General features: G+C 41.0%; 1 pseudogene; it reads right to left on the bottom strand.

Moving 5' to 3' along the window:
• LOC143389802 (lysine-specific demethylase 5B-like) overlaps positions 1-16,037 on the bottom strand; it is a 72,350-nt pseudogene that overhangs the window by 4,563 nt on the left and 51,750 nt on the right.

The following is a 16,037-nucleotide window of genomic DNA, read 5'->3' as shown; positions in this document are numbered from 1 at the left end:
CAGGGAGTGAGATGATCAGGGATAGGAAAGTTAAAGGTACCATGAGAATGGCAGTGAGAGTCTCCAGGTCAGCGTGGCAGGAAGGCGGAAGCCATGACAGCCTTCCCTCCTAGAGGAACCTTTCAGCTACCTCCAGAGGAAGGACTAGTTCTCTGGGGAGGCAGTGAAGTCCAAGGCCGGCCAGGCAGAGACAATCCTGGTGTAAATGGGTAGAGTGAGCTTATCAAAGCGCTTGAGCTTTGTAGGGGGAAAGCTCTGTGACCTGGGATACCTTCTGAAACCTCAGCTTCCTTATCGTTGAATGGAGACCTCACCATCTCCCTTGAGGGGTTGTTGTGAAGATTAGGTGTATGTAAAGATTGAGCAGTGCATTAGCAAAAGGTATTATGCTCAGGGAAGTGAAAATAGTTCTGTGAGGTTGGAGTGCAGAGTGGGCTTGGGGAGCAGGGAGGCCAGGGCAAGACCACGCCAGAGCCTGTTGGCCAGCTGTGTGGATTAGGGCCTTACATTCAGGAGAAACTTGATCCATTTGTTTTTGTTGTTGCTTTGTTTTTGTTTTTGTTTGGCGGTGCTGGGGATTGAACTCAGAGCCTCACACATGTGCTTTTACCACTGAGCCACATCCCCGCCCACGCACACACCCCTTGTTGTTTAGGTTTTCTGGTACCAGGGATTGAACCCAGGGGCGATTAACCACTGAGCCACATCCCAAGCCCCCTTTTTATATTTTATTTAGAGACAGGGTCTGCATAAATTGCTTAGGGCCTCACTAAGGCTGAAGCTGGCTTTGAGCTTGCAATCCTCCTGCCTCAGTCTCCCAAGCCACTAGGATTAGAGGCTTTTGCCACTGCCTTCACCAAAACTTGATCCACTTGATTTTAGAAAAATCACTCAGTCTGAAGTTAAGTTGAAGGACCCATAAGGACCCTTTTCCTGATGGCCTCTCAAAAGAGCCCACATAGCATAGTACTCACCATTTTGGATTCTAAAGCCAAACCACCTGATTTTGAATCTCAGCTCACCTCTCACAGGCAGTAAGACCTTGGGCAGGTTAGTTCATTTATAGAAATATGCTGAGAACCAAACTAGGTAATCTAAGTATGTTAGTCAATCTTTTCATTGCTGTGACTCCAATAACTGACAAGAACAACTTAAGAGGAGGAAAAGTTTATTTTGGCTCATGGTTTCAGAGGTTCGGTTCTTGTTGGCCAAATCCATTGCTCTAGGTCCAAGGTCAGGCAGTACATCATGGCAGAAGAGCATAGAGGAGGAAAACTATTCATCCCAGACAGACAAGAAGCAGAGAGTGCAGGAGGAGCCAGGGACAAAATGCGTAATCCCAAGGTACGCACCCAATGACACCGCCTGCTCTAGCCATATGCTCTACCGAATACAGATGCCACCCAGTTTGTCCATTCCAATTATCCATCATATACCAATAATGAATTGGCTGAGAAAGAAATCAGGAAAACAATTCCATTCCCAATAGCCTAAACAAACAAACAAAAAAAACTAGGAATGAATCTAACCAAGGAGGTAAAAGGTCTCTACAACAAAAACTATAGAATATTGAAAAAAAGAAACTAAAGAAGACCTCAAAAGATGGAAAGACCTCCCATGTTCATGGATAGGCAGAATATTGTTAAAATGGCAGAATTAATATTGTTAAAATGGCCATACTACTAAAAGCAATATACAGATTCAATGCAATCCCCATCCAAATACCAATGACATTCTTTACAGAACTAGAAAAAAACAGTCCTAAATGTTGTTTGGAAGACTAAGAGATCCTGAATATCCAAAGCAATTCTAAGCCAAAAAAAAGAATGCTGGAGGCAATACCTTACTTTAAATTATACTACAGAGCTATACTTAAAACAAAACAAAACAAACAAACAAACAAACAAAAAAACACGCTGCCTGTTGGGCTGGGATGTATGTAGCTCAGTGGCAAAGTGCTTGCCTCACATCTGTGAAGCCTGGGTTCAACCCCAGTTCCAAAAGGGGGAAAAAAAAGACCAGAGCCAAAAAAGAAAAAAAATGCATGGTACTGGCATAAAAACAGATGCATAGACTATTTTACGGTCGTCTGATTCTTGACAAAGGGGCCAAAAACATACATTGGAGAAAAGACAACCTTTTTAACGAATGGTGCTGGGAAAAATGGTTAATGAAACTCTATCCTTATCTCTCAGCCTGCACAAAAATCAACTAAAAATGGATCAAAGACCTAGAAATTAGACCAAAAATTATGCAACTCTGAGAAGAAAACATAGGGTCAATACTTCAGCATATAGACACAGTAAACAACTTTCTCAACAGGACCCTAAATCTCAGGAATAATGCTGAGAGTTAATATATGGGATGGCATCAAATTAAAAAGCTTCTGCATAGCTGAGGAAACAATTAGGAATGTGAAGAGATAGCCCACAGAATGGGAGAGAAATCTTTGCTTGCTACTCCTCTGACAGAGGATTAATATCTAGAATATATACAGAACTCAAAAATTTTTATGCCAAAATGCCAAATAATCCGATTAATAAATGGGCAAATGAATTAAACAGACATTTATCAAAGGAAGAAATGCAAATAAAAAAATGTTCAACATCATCAACAATCAAACTATTCTGAGATTTCATCTCACAACAGTCAGAATGGCAGCCATCAAGAACACAAATAATAATAAGTGCTGGAGAGGATGTGGAGAAAAAGTAACTTTTACACTGTTAGTGGGAATTGTAAATTAGTACAACCACTATGGAAATCAGTATGGAGGTTCCTCAAAAGATTAGGCATGGAACCACCACAAGATCCAGCTATACAGTTCTTTGGTATTTATCCTGAAGAATTAGTCATCTTACTGCAGTGACACATGCATACCCATGTTTATAGCAGCACAATGCACAATAGCCAAACCATGAAACCAGACTAGGTGTCCCTCAATGGATGAATGGATAACAAAAATGTGTTATACATACACAATGGAGTTTTATTCAGCCGTAAAGAAGAATGAAATTATGTCATTTGCAGCAAAATGGATGGAATTTGGGACCATTATGTTAAGCAAAATAAGCCAACTAAAAAAGTTAATGGTCATATTTTTTTCTCTCATATGCAGAAGCTAGAGAGAAAAAAATGAAAGGAAAGGTGGGGGCAGATCTCATGAAAATCAAAGGGAGATCAGTAGAGAAAAGGAACCATGGGGTGAGTAGGGAAAGAGCTGGGGAGTGATATTGGCCAAATTGTATTGCTAAATTATGTGCATGGATTATGAATATGTAACAACAAATCCCGTCATTATGTAAAACTATAATATAATAATAAAAACTGTGTGGTGGGGGAAACAAACTATTCATCAAAGCCAGATGTGATGGCACACACCTATAATCCCAGTGACTTGGGAGGCTAAGTCAGGAGAATGGCAAGTTTGAAGCCAGCCTTATCAACTTAGTGAGACCCTGTCTCTAAATAAATAAATAAATGATTCAGAATGTAGTTCAGTGGTAAAATGCCCCAATTCAACCTCCAGTACCAATAAAAAAATCAAATTATTCATTAAATGAATGAATCCCTAATTTGATTACAGCTCTCGTAACGTAATCATTTCGTCTCCGAACATTCCTACATTAACGGGAATTTGGGGGGATACCTCATAATCAACCGATAACTCTTAAGTATCCAACATGGTGATAGATGTTGTAGCAAGAGCTGAATGAATTTTGGGCATTATGGTAACTTATTCCTTAGCTCCATAAGGCCAGCAACTAGAGATTCCCCACATCATTTGCCTCAGAGAGGCTGAGTGACTTTCCCAAGGAAACCCAGTGAGTCTAGAAATCTGCTTACCACCTCATTCTCAGTGGCCTGGCTGGGGGAAGGTTTGAAGACCATTGAATGCCCTGAGCTAGACCCCCCACACACACACAGAGGACATGGCATCAGATATGCCCTCCTTTCTGCATGAATGATTGCCCTTTGTGTGCAGCTAAGACCCACCAGCATGGCAGTCTTTGGGCTTGGCTACCTGGGTTCAGAGCACTGAGTGTGTGCTTCTCCTGGTAAGTGTCTGCCACAAGAGAAGCTTGCCTCAGGCCTGAGGTTCTCTTCTTCCAGTCAGGCCAGTCACCTTGAGATTTTCCACTTTTACTTATGCAATTCCATCTCTAAAGGTCTGAGCTTTCTGGGACTGACTTGCTCTTTTTGCCAGGAACAATGAATATGCCTGGCCTCAGTCCCAATTGAGGTGACTTTGCTCACAGTGGCTGGAGGCTGAGGGCTGTGGTGGAGCTGCCACCCACCTGCCAGCAAGTTCCTGAGGGCAAGGTCCCAGCATAGACCTGCACACCTATCTCCTGCGTGTAGCAGGCACCGGAACCTTAAAAAGGCTGCTGAATGCGTTTCCAACGTGGCTCAATTACCCGTTTAGTAAAAAAGAATGTTTACTGGGTTTTCTGAAATGAGGCTTTCATAAGCCTCACCAAACCTGGGGTAGAACAAGAAACTCACAGCCTATGGGGAGTTAGTAGCTGTGTTGGGGAGTGTTTAGGAATGGCTTATTGCTTTGGAGAGCCACATGCCGCAGAGGCGAGGCTCAGGGGTACTCAGAGAGTTTTCATTTTGCTTTTGAGGTTCAGACTCTGGGTTCGAATTCTAGTTCCTCTACGTACCAGCTAGATGGCCTTTTACTTCTCTGAATTCAAGTTTCTTATCTGTAAAGTGGGCATGATAATACTGACCCCGCTGGGATATGGTAAAGATTGAGCCTGCATTAGGCATTGTGCTAGTTTTACCATTTTTCACGGTTATGGGTGTCATTTGAAATGCCTCTTCCTCACCTTTCCCTAAACACACACCTTCTTCTGGTCATTCCCTAAAGATACTGAACACAGACTCCTAGGACCATTTCATTTGGTTCTTCTCCACTCACATATCCAAAATTTGTTCCCAGCCTCAATACCCAAAGGTCCTCCTGGGCCAAAGCCTTTACTGGAACAATTTGCCATCAGTGCCTCTGGCTGATCTTAGGTACCACTTAAGGGAGTGGCAATCAAGCCAAACATTTAGGGAGAGGGGAAATAGGGCCCAAATGACACTGGGGATCTCATAGCCAGTCTTATTTTTCTTCTCTAGTTCTACTACAATTACGTATTCCCAGGAGAACAAGAAACTAGAATGATCTGTTTTCTTAGTTCCCTCCTGCACTCAACTTTGAGTTCCTTTGAACACAGGGCTTATATTCCTTAAGGTCATGAATCTATAAAACCCAGTGCAGAGCTACGAATATAGGAGATAGGTGCTCAATGTGCTGGGCAATTCATTGAGATCATCACTAGCTTAGGGCTTGCCTCCTATCAATCAACTGAGAGAACAAGGATTCAGAGCTTCGGTTTTAGGTCAATAACCAATCTTCTCCCAAACAGCAAGCAAGTTAGATTTAGATGATGAACTGAAAGACTACACATTGCAGAAGACAGATCCTTACCTCTGGCTTAGGGTTGGCCATGTAGATGTAAACGAATGCAGAGTGACCTTGGGTACCTAAGTGTTTCTCTCTACAAGGCCTAGCTCAGGTCTGGGAAATAGGATGGGAGAGCAGTTTAATCTTGGTCCTCTGCTGCCCTCTTCTGTTGTTTATTAGAAGTTCCTGGTGGCTTCTGCTTCACAGTCTGAAAAACACCCAATCTTCTAATACCCCTTCTCCCCACACCCTCATGGTTTCAGTGCATGAGGTTAATATTAGAAGCAAGAAAGCTGTGATTGCCACAGTTTCTAGTTCAGACTAGAAAATAGACTATGGTCTTTCTGGGCAAAAAGCACCAACATTGAGCATTTCTTCCCTTCTGAACCCTGTACTTCCCTCCACTAAGGATCTGGCAGACATGGAACCAGTACATGCATGCTCCTAAACTCTAAAGCTAATACTTAAGGGCACAATTATGCATCGAAATTCCATCCTTACCTACAGGGAACTATTACCTTGTGTTTCGAGGATTAAATATACATAAAGTCCTAGGAATAGTATCTGAGGCAGGAGGATCACAAGTTCAAAGTCCGTCTCAGCAACTTTAGTGAGGTTCTGTCTCAAATTAAAAAGGGCTGAGGTTGCAGCTCAGTGATTAAGTCCCCATAGGTTCAATTCCTAGTACCAAAAGCAAAACAGGCTAACAAAAAAAGAGGGCCTCGACCTTATTTTCCCTTGAATTGAAAAACAAACCTATCCAAAGACACTTTGGCCCTGCATGGTGGCACAGGCCTTTAACCCCACAGACTTGGAAGCTGAGGTAGGTGAATCATATGATCAAGCCAAGCCTCAGCAATTTAGTGAAAATGTATCTCAAAAGGGCCCCATGGCTCAATCCCCAACACACACCACCACCCCAATAAAAAGACTGATTTGGGAGGAAAGCAATGTATAGAGACCCAATGACTTTCTCTGCTAGGTAGGGCTGGAGCCCAGCTGGGCCTGGTGACACACAACTATAATCCCAGCTACTCAGGAGACTGAAGCAGGACAATCACAAAATTGAGGTCAGCCTAAGCAATTCAGCATGACTGTTTCAAAATAAAAATTTAAACATTTTTTAAAGGATTTGGAGGTAGCTCAGTGGTGTATTGCTGAAAAATCAAAAAACTAAAAATGGCTGGAGCCTTAAAAGCCCTAATAATCATATTGAAGTTTGCCTAAACTCACTCTAGTTTGTTTATTTCCTTGTGACCAACCTGAACAGGACCAACCTACATGGACAAGGCCAGAGGATCCATGGCACTTATAGAAAGCAAATAGTGCCATCTGGTGGCCACGCCAGGAGTGGCAGCTCCTTAAGTCTAGCAGTAGCTCAAAGAGGGTGTGCTCAATCAGTGGAAAATCATCACCGAGCTGGGAGCTTGGACACCCAGGCACATCACCTCCAAATCCTCCTCTGATTTGCTTTCTGGACAGCGCTTCTATAGTCCTATAGGATCCTGGAGGAGCTTCTTTGAGCAGTGGGTGGTATGGGGGGTGGGGGATAGAAATGGAGAGAGCAAGGAAATGAACAAAGTCCAGGAACTTGTGCCCAGGGTCTGCTTTCCCTTGTGAAACTGCCTGAGGACACCAGCAGTATCTAGTGGGGTTAGTTATGAAACACCCTGTACTGACTATGTGTTCTCAGTCTCAGTAGGGAAAAGGAAGTAGGGTATTGGGCCTACAGAGGCGAGTGGGGGTTGGTGTCGTTCTAGTGTTAAATGCTAAATGTGGCTGCTAGTTTTCAGACATCTATAAAACACAAAAGCACCTCCCAACCTGGGCCACAACTAAGAATCCAGTGGTTGGAGGTTAAATCCCGAGTCACATCTGTCCACTCTATTCCCTTCAGGCTGGGAGAAAGGGGAAGGTGGAAGACTGAGAAAGGAAGCAAGATCACCCACCTGAGTGCCCATATTCTTGGTTCTCTGAAACCTGTAGAAAGTTGTGGAAAGGAACCTGCAAATCAGAGCAACAGGCTCTGCCCTTAGAATAGGGTGCCTACATCAGTCTCATCTTATGCCCAAAGTTCATATCTCCTATCTTGGCAAGTTACCGTCTTTCAGTTTTCAGACCTGTGAAATAGGGAAATCGGGCTCTTTGCCACATACACCCTGAAAGGTGATCCTCAGGAATAGTAGACCAGCTTTGAAGAACACAATTCCAAGCAGACTAACTACCAATGCATCACAGCTGCTGCAGAGGAGTTGCCTCATCTGTAATGGCAGTTGTCTCCTGGGAGCTTAGAACATTTTTACAAATACTGAACCACATGATTTAAAATTATAGATTGACCCCAATTCTATTTCTACATTCCTTCTCTAACATGTGCATTCAGTCTTGGCCTGCTGAGCACTTAAGTCTGCTCAGGTCCTCATCCACAAACTAAAATTGTTTTAAAATTTAACTGAGTATTTTTCATCCTTTATTTTTGCAGTACTGGGGATTGAACCAGGCAGGGGTGCTATATTATCTAAATATATCAACCAGTCCTTTTTAGACTTTAAGACAGGGTCTTGCCAAGTTACTGAAGGTATTATCAAGTTGCAAAGGCTAGCCTTAAACTTGCAATCCTTTTGCCTCAGCTTCCTGAATCCTTGGGATTTACGAGTGGGGCAGAGAACAGCAGCTTCTAGCCAAGAAAGTTTGCCAGGAGCTGAAATTTTTGGTGTATCCTAAAACAGCAAATAATGTTTCCTTGGAAAGGCTTTTTTTTTTGGGGGGGGGGGGTGCTGGGATTGACTCAGGTTCTCCTGCATGTTGGGCAAGTGCTCCACCACTGAACCGTATCCCAGACCCAGAAGGGCAATTTTTTAAAAAAATGTCTGTTCCTCCTGAAGGGAAAGCAAAAAGAATAGTCCTTTGGCCTCCACTCACCTGAACAGATCAAATGATCTCACCATTTCAATTCCACTTTGGTAAGCAGTAGGTTATCCTGAAAATTAAAAACACACTCAAACTCACCAGATCACAGCCCTTCACCTTATGTAATTAACCCAAAACCAAAACAGGGAGCTGGATTATCCATTCTGTTGTTGGCTCTATATATATTCCACTTATACTAAGGAAAATGTACAGGTGCATTCCAATGTCAGCAGTATTTAAACATGAAAATTTGTTTACATAAATTTCAAAGTGAAATATATACTTTACAAATTGTTTATGCCTTAAAAATAGATTTGCAACAGTATTGCTTTATACAATTTTTTGTTTAGGCAACTTTCAATAACATTTCTAGTACACTGAGGTACATCTCTAGCCCTTTTTATTTTTTATTTGAGACAGGGTCTCAATAAGTTTCCCAGGCTAGCCTTGAACTTACGGTCTTCTTGCCTCAACCTCCCTAATGGAAGGATAAAGTTTTTTATTGTACCTGATCCTCTACAACAAAAGACTTGGTTATATCTAGATGACCTGTTACTCTCCAGCCCTCAAAAGAGTAGTAGTAGTAGTAGTAGTAGTAGTAGTAGTAGTAGTAGTAGTAGTAGTAATGATAATAATGATACACAAACCATGGAGAGGGACACAACTCCGTCCAGTAGAGAAGGGAGAGTGTAAATATGAGGTCCTATTTTCCCAGTCATCAGGCAAGGAAAAAGAGGTTGTACCAGGAGGCTGAGATACCTAATGGAAGAAAAACATCTTACAACAAGGCCTTTTCAGGATTAAAAATACTGGCACCAACCAAAGGAAAGTAACTTGGGTTATCAGGAAGGTAACTGGGAAAAAGAAAGACTAATTCTCCCAAACTGAAGAGTCTCCTGGTGTTTCTAAACTGACTAACTCAACAATTCTTTGTCAGGAAGACCAAGCCTTTAATCTTCCCAGTTTTACTTGGACTGAATTCAGAAAGGTAAAGAAGACCACTGGGAAATAAGCCACTTTCTCGGAGAACAATCATATAACCTTATGTAATTATCCTTATTGAAGATTACAATACAATAAACGTAGTCAAGTACCGCTCTGAACAGATCAAAGGAGAATTTGTCAGAATCATTCACATTCATCTCCCTATCTTCTCCTGTATTTAAAGGAAATAGGGAAACATGATTTAATAAATAACAGTTGTGTCCTTTGCCTTTACTGATATAATCCTAGCAAACCCTGTGTAAAAAAAACACAAGCAATTCCACGAAATAGATAGCTCCAATTTATCTATGCAGTGAGTATTGAATTGATCATCTGGTATATGCCAGGCACTGTATTTTTAAGGCCTGGAAAGAAACAAAAACACAGAAACCAAGGAAACAAATATGACAAGGGCATTTTTGGTTCCTTAACCCTTAAGTTGCTGAAGATTTAATTCATTTAGTTCATGTCTGTTCTTAATGGCACAAGAGCACTATAATTATCTCAGATAGAGAAATACGTACTAGATTTAAAAGTCAAATTATAAAAAGACTGACTATTGTCATTCTGACTGTGCTTTCCTGGTATCTTCACATTCTTCTCCTGCAGCTTCAATGGAGGAAAAGACAGAAAACGGCCTACCCCTTCCAGTGATGGTCAGGGAATCTGGCTTTGGCAGAAAGAATGCACAAGGTATTGAAACCCACAGCCTTTCTACTGAAGAAATAAAGGACTCCAATACTTCCAAAAATTATTCTTTCTCAAAGGCTGAATACACAGAAGACAAAAGCTCTTCCACTCTCAGCAAATTCCATGAGGGAAAACGGGGGCAGGTGCCAAATTTGTAGTCAAACAATAATTTAAAATACACACATATGGGCTGGGGTTGCAGCTCAGTGGCAAAGCATTTGCTTAGCATATGCCAGGCATTGGGATCGATTCTCAGTACCACATACAAATTAATGAAATAAAGGTCCATTAACAACTAAAAATTTTTTAAAAAAGATATATACACACATGAAATACACATTTGGGTTAACAGACATATAAATGGAAAAAATACTTGTATATATGAAAAGGTGAACATTTGTTCTGTGGAAATGGAATGCCTAGGCAACAACTATTAGGAGCAGAGGAAACTAAAAGGATATGGCAGATGAGCACATCCTCCAAGTAGGAAGCTGTAGGTGCCACGAGTGCTGGTAACACAAGGTGATTACCAAGGGAACAAACAGTGACACCATAGCTAGTGACACCAGGATCAGGAGAAAGGTACAGAGATTCCTAAAACCTGAGGAGTCCAGACTCACCTTGTTGGTCTCTGACACCTGTCCTGCTGAGGCTTGCCATCTGCTATATAACAGTCCTGAGCCCACACAGTCTTGCACAAATTTTAGATTCCCTGACGAGAGCAGTTGCTGGGCTCTGTGTTGCCAGTTCACGGTTCTTTCGATCATGTATCGAAGTGCATCTCCCTCAGGAAGGCGAACTCGGATTCGCTGCAGGGAGGCCAGCAAGGGAAGAATTTTCTCTAATGGAGGTTTCTCTGACCTCTGACAATGGGGACAAAGCCAGATTCGGAGGCTTTGAGAAATACTGGTACCGCCACACAGCTAGTGTGGAAAGCATCCCTGCAGAGTTCACACTGGATCATAGGGGTAGCTGGGGCCTTCTGACATAGGCAGACTTTCATCTCCACATCTTGGGCAGGTGACAGCAACTTCCCTTCATTGGCAAGTCTAAGAGACTGCAAAGCTTCCATTTCCCTTAGGCGAGCTTCCCCAAGTGTTGCCATCTGAAAAGAGAGGATGGTATCATAAAGAAATTGACTTCCCCAGAACTCAAGGTCCTAGTAGTTAACAGAAAGGGCCCCACAGTAATTTATCTGCATTCAAAGCCTGGCTCAGCCTCACATTGTAGTGCAAGGAACTGTGGGGAACATATTCCACTCTCTATAAAATAGAGATGAAAATAGTGTGCACCTCACAGGACCGCAATGATGATTAGCTGTGATACGTGAGATAGATCACTCTGCCTGGGGCATAGGAAGCACAGTATGAGCAATTACTTAACATACATCACTTCTTAAAAATCCAACATCTATGTACATTTATCTCCTAGAAAATTTACTTCTCTGTAAATAGAGACTTTTTTTATACTCCATGTGAGCTCATTTCTGAGGCTCTCCACTTGCTTTCAGTCCCATTAGCTTTTGCATTCTTCTAGAAAGGTACATGAGATAGAGGTCTCTTAGGCCAGCCATTACATAGTACTAGTGTATGTCTAACTGCTCTTCAATGCTGAGGTCTTCCATGTGTGCTGAGTACAGCAATTACAGGCAATGAAACTAGAGTCCTCATTAAAAAAGAAAAAAAAGAAACCTTTTAACCAGATTTATTTTTTTCCTCCCTCCCTCCCTCTCTCTCCTCCTTCTTTCTTTCTTTTCCGTACCAGGGATTGAACTCAGGGGTGCTTAACCACTGAACCATGTCCCCAGCCTTTTTTTTGAGGCAGGGTCTCACTAAATTGCTCAGAGCCTTGCTAAATTGCTGAGGCTGGCTTTGAATTTTTAATCCTTCTGCCTCAGCTTCCAGAGTTGCTCATACAGGTGTTTACCACCACCGCCAGCTCAGATTTTATTACATGTACACATGCATACTAAACTAAGATCATTTAATGCAAACACAACAACAAGTAAACTGCAAAACTGCTGTTCTGCAGCAAGTTGAATGTATTCATAAAGCCTTTCTTCTTTATTAAAGAAAGCCAGCACCCAGCAGAGTTCAGTCACCTTGTCTTGAAAACAAACACAATCAACTTCATAGTCATTAAGCTGAAATGACCATTTAAAGCTGCCCACAAGTGAAACTTTTTATATGCAGAGAATAAAGCACTTTCTATCTATAAGGCCTCCAGTAAATAAGCAAGCCCAAGCATTACAGATTTATTCACTATCCATCATGAAGTAAAAGTAGAGTATAAAGGTGGCAAATTCAAATTTGTACCATGTCAGAGTTGGCCATAACCTCAATCAAAAGCTGGACCATTAAAGCCCTCCTCTAGCACATTACTAAAAGAAAACAGATACATGAAGGGAAACAGATTTTTTTAAAAAGCTATCAGATGCAGGACCTATTCTATTTTCTCAAGTCTTTAAAATGTTAATTTGTCAAAGGTGAAACCATTCCTAATGATCATATCCATCCATCCTCCTTCAGTCACACCATGAATTATAAGACCAGAATGAATTATTGTCTCTTTTTGAGATTGAGGAAGAAAAATCTATGGGGGGGGGCAAGAAAAAATAGTTCCAAAAGTATACTAAGTAACAAACCTGTGATATATTTCTTTAAAAAATCTTATTGAAAATGAACATGATGTTCAGCAATATATATGTTATCTAATAACAAGGTGTCCTCTTATAACCAAAAAATGGAAATCAAGTGACTGACCTTTCAGGGTTCTGGCATGCGTGCATAGGAGGAGCTCTTAAACCAGAGTCCATGGACTAGATGGGCAGAGACTGATTACACACAAAGTTTCAGACAGACATATATGCATTTCAGGGAAAAGGGACTATGACTCAGTCTTTACAAAAATGAAGCACAGATATAATAGTGTAGTTCACTATTATATCTGAGAACTACAGTAACTACACCAAAATAGTGCTTGGGTTGCAGAAATATATACATATACCCCAAAGAAACAATGTGTCAAATATATAAATAAACCAATGCAATCCCACATCGATCATAAGAGGTCAGTGAGCTACAAAAAAGCAAACAGGAGAAAAGGTGCCCTGGCGCAAAGATGAACCCATCCAGTCACGTTCCAACATCAGGTTGCTTGCTACATAATGTTATGGTCAACAATAGACTGTATATATGACAGTGTTCCTGTAAGATTATACTGCCTACTGACACTGTAGCCCTATTAGTTGTAAGGGTACACCTCTATGATGTTCACCCTTCCCAGAACTTATCCCATCCTTTAGCAACAGGTGATGTATTCCTGCTCTGTAATGGGCCATACTTTGTGCCAATAAAAGCATCCAAATCAGGCTGGGAGTATAGTTTTATAGTAGAGTGCTTGCTTAGCATGTGGAAAGCTCTGGGTTCAATTCCCAGAGCCACACAAAAACAGCTTCCAAATCATGCAGCTATCTTCTTTTACCTAATACTGTTCATTGAACATGAGCTTGACTTGACTCATTAACTTGAAGATGGTATCTTGAATCAACAGTTTTACTAAATGCAGGTCAGACTCAGATAAGCAGTGTTGGGCATCAAACCCAGAGCCTTGTGAATGCCAGACAAGCACTTTACCACTAAGCTAATTCCCCCCATCCCTGACATCTTTCTGTGTTGGTCAGGTTTTTTGGTTTTGTTTATGATGATGTTGTTTTTGTTTTGTGAGATAGTCTATGTTGCCAAATCTGGTCTTGTGACACTCTTGCCTCAGCCTCCTAAGTAGTTGAGATTATAGGCATGTGCTACCATGCCAGGTATCCTGGGAAGTATAAATCTTTTATACTTGACAATTTCTAATAAAACTGAGCACTTTATTCTACTTGCCTTCCCAGTATACCTGTATATCTGAAAGGGTTAAAAATTATCCTTCCCAAGGCTGGGGCTGTAGCTCAGCAGCAGAGCTCTCACCTAGCATGTGTGAGGCACTGGATTCTATCCTTAGCACCACATTAAAAATAAACAAATAAAATAAAGGCATTCTGTCCATCTACAACTACTATGTGTGTGTGTGTGTGTGTATATATATATCAATAATATTCCAATAATAAAGGAGAAGAAAAAACGCTACTACGCACAGCTGAAGCAGTCTCTTTGCTTTCACTTAAAGCCCTCTCCAGGGCACTCAAACTCTCCAATTTGGCGCTTTTCTTCTTCCCACTTGGCAAGGGCTCCTTTAACTTTCTCTGCTTCCTTTTCAATCCCAAAAGGCCAATATCACATCGAGGACACAGCACCTAATGTGGGACAAAGCACAAACATCAGCAAAATGGGTTTCAGATAAAGCTAAATAAAAGACTAGTCTATTAAAAAAAGGAAAGAAGGAAGAATGGGGAAAGGAAAGGAAGACAGGATTGCTTACAAAATATTTACTTTGATTCCAGATTCAATTAAATAGGTAAAAATATGCAATATAGGGCTGGGGATGTGGCTCAAGTGGTAGCGCGCTCGCCTGGCATGTGTGCGGCCCGGGTTCGATTCTCAGCACCACGTACAAACAAGAATGTTGTGTCCGCCGATAACAAAAAATAAATATCAAAAGATTCTCTCTCTCTCTCTCTCTCTCTCTCTCTCTCTCTCTCTCTCCTCTCTCACTCTCTCTTTAAAAAAATATGCAATATATCACAGACTCTAGTGATGGTGCATGAGCATCAGCTTAGAAAAAAATATAATAAAAAAGTACAGATAAAGCACTTTATGAAATAGGTGCTTTCTAATCTGGTAGTGATGTAAAACTAAGTTTAAAAGTACAATTTCAACAAAGATAGAGGAACTTAAATGAGAACATGGTCTTTAGACACTGAATGCCAACAGGTATCCAAAAATAATTTAAGATTGCTAAAAACAATTCAGAACACAGATTCATATGTAATGATGTGATTTTTGTATATGATAGACCACATATTTTACTAAGCTAGGAGATTTTAGTGCTTCCAAGTGAGCCCGCTGTAAACTTACCTCTAAGAGAGAATATGGAGAATTTTCAGTCAAGAATGTATTAGCAGCACATTCTTTCCAAGCCTGAACTTCAGCTACTAGTGATTCCAGTCTTGGCAAAGAATTTAGACGAACTGGGATAGATCGACCTCTTGTAACAAGTTCTATGAGCATGTCTAACACTGGCACACGTCCTCCAGCCTAATAAATTAAGAAAAATTACAGAAATTTAGGGAAGAAAAAAAAATATTCCATGTAAAACAAGGAAAGAATAATTCAGATGGTCCATGATCAATGGACCAATTCAAATTACTCTGTGACTTCAACATGTTTAATTCCCAGATGTTCCAATGGAATGTCAACATGACAAACACTGTGGTGTCTCTTTGTTCTATTTATGTCATTCTACATTGACTTGTTACATTGGTCCCTATGGACTGTCTGAAAAAACTCAACAGAAATAAAAGCTTACAGTGACCCAAGCCTTTCATATGCTGACTTATATTTTAAAAAGCAACAAAAAAGTATTTTTCTCCAATCCACTCACCAATGATGAATTAAAGTAACCCAGAATAAATTATTCAGGACACTAAAATCTGAGTTGAGAAAGCCCAGTGGTTCTTAAACTTTAGCATGCATAAGAATCATCTGGAAAGCTTGTTTAAACACAGTTTCCTGGGTCCCATCCCCAGACATTCTGATTCAGTAGGTGAGGGAAGGGTCCATGAATTTGCATTTCTAACAAGTTCCCAGGTGATGCTGCTGCTGCTGGTGATGCTAATGTTGCTGGTCCAGGAACCACAATTTGAGAATGATAATGCCAAACTGGAAGAAGAATAAAAGCATCAGGTTATGGAGGATGAACTGCACCAGTGTTGCTCTAATACAATGGTAAAACTTAACATGGCTAATGGTCAATCTTCCAGATACATCACCACCTCACATATGGATGTATTTATTTGAGTTAAACATATTTAACTCAAATCCAGCAAGGCTTTGAA

Source organism: Callospermophilus lateralis, unplaced genomic scaffold (assembly GCF_048772815.1).
Source record: "Callospermophilus lateralis isolate mCalLat2 unplaced genomic scaffold, mCalLat2.hap1 Scaffold_65, whole genome shotgun sequence".
NCBI lineage: Eukaryota > Metazoa > Chordata > Mammalia > Rodentia > Sciuridae > Callospermophilus > Callospermophilus lateralis.
This window is presented reverse-complemented; position numbering and strand designations above follow the sequence as displayed.